Below are 1714 nucleotides of genomic sequence, written 5' to 3' on the forward strand. Positions count from 1 at the left end.
GTAATGCATTACTTTTAAAAGTAACTTTCCCCAACACTGATTGTGAGTGCCTTAATTCATTTTATTTATACCCATCATTAGTAATACACCACGTGAGATCAATAACTTTAAAATAAATCAACTTCAGAAAAGGTTTTGGGATATATGTTTCAGTTTAACTAATCAAATTTGAGAAAATCTCTGCCTCTGATCAATTTCATGAAAAAAAAAGAAAAGTTTACTTTTAAATACTGACTCCGTGAGGCCCATAAGCACGTCTTTAAAGAACGCCCGCTAAAGTCAACAAAGCACGCCTCTCCTACAGGATACAGTTAAGGATGCTGCGCTTGTCATTTGCATAGCACATCTTCAGGGACGACCAAGTGCGTATATTAGCTCTCCTTTTCCTTATTCCCTTCTCTCCGTTTGAGTTTTTTCACCCTCTCCATTTATGCCCCTTTTAAACCTTGTGCAGTTCTAAAATGTTTTACCTTATTTGTTCCCAAATATGACTGACCTTTCAAAAATGGCTTGTAAATCTCTCATTATGCTATATTATCACCAAATCTTGGATTCAGTTTTTTTTTGCCAACTTTGTTTTCTTTCAATTAGCCCAGGTTTTGTATTTCTTTTTGGAACTGACTGATCATAGGCCTCATTGAACTGAGCTTACGCACCTCAGGCTTTGAGTGAAAAAGCATTATTTGTGAATAATTTTGGCAATATTCACTCAAAAACTGAGGCCTACGATCAGTCGTTTCAAAAATAAAAACAAAACTATTAAAAAAATCTGAAAGAAAACAAGTTGATAAAAAGATCTAAGATATGGTGATAATATAGCAAAATGAGTCACGTACAAGCAATGTTTAAAAGGTCGGTCTTTTTTTTTTTTTACCTGGAACACCAAGGTTAAAGATTTTTAGAACATAATGAAAAATTTATAAGCAATTTTTTGGTAGCCTGGTCATTTTTGACTAGGAACACCACTAGTGTGACAAGGTACAAAAATTATTATTTTTTTGGGGGGAAAGATGTTATACCCATATGTTTTAGTTCAATGCAATAACATTAACTAGCATTTTCTGGATAAAGGTAAAATGACCAGTCAAGTCATCTTTATTCATATAGCGCTTTATACAGTACAGATTGTAAAGCAGCTTTACGTTATTAAACAGGAAAATAATGTGTCAATAATGCAAAAAAAAAAAAAAAGGGACATTTTTTTAAAGGGACAGTTCACCCAAAATGAAAATTTTGTCATAATTTACTCACCCTCATGTTGTTCCAAACCTGTATGACGTGTACAAACCTGCATTTCATCTGTGGAACCCAAAAGAACATATTTTGAAACCAGAACACAACATGAAGGTTAACTGTTTTGCACATTCTCGATTCACTTGAAAAAAAGTGGCAAACAGGATAGAGTTAATCAGGCACTTGGCAAGAATAAGGAAGCAATAGAGATGAAAGTGATTTTATACATGAATGTCTCTTATCAGCATCTGGTGTCCTATCAGCAGAATATGGCTCATAACAGCCTGGATTGATACTGTAAGAACGGAAGTTATTACTCACCTTCACAGTGACCAGTAAAAGACAGACGCCACAAGTGCCATGGTTTTCCACAAGTACTGTGTAGCACCTGTTGCACTTTAAAGGGGTCAAATAATGCGATTTCAATTTTTCCTTTCTCTTTGGAGTGTTACAAGCTCTTGGTGCATAAAGAAGATCTGTA

This window comes from Sinocyclocheilus anshuiensis, unplaced genomic scaffold (genome assembly GCF_001515605.1).
Source record: "Sinocyclocheilus anshuiensis isolate Anshui unplaced genomic scaffold, SAMN03320099.WGS_v1.1 scaffold140, whole genome shotgun sequence".
Classification (NCBI taxonomy): Eukaryota; Metazoa; Chordata; class Actinopteri; order Cypriniformes; family Cyprinidae; genus Sinocyclocheilus; species Sinocyclocheilus anshuiensis.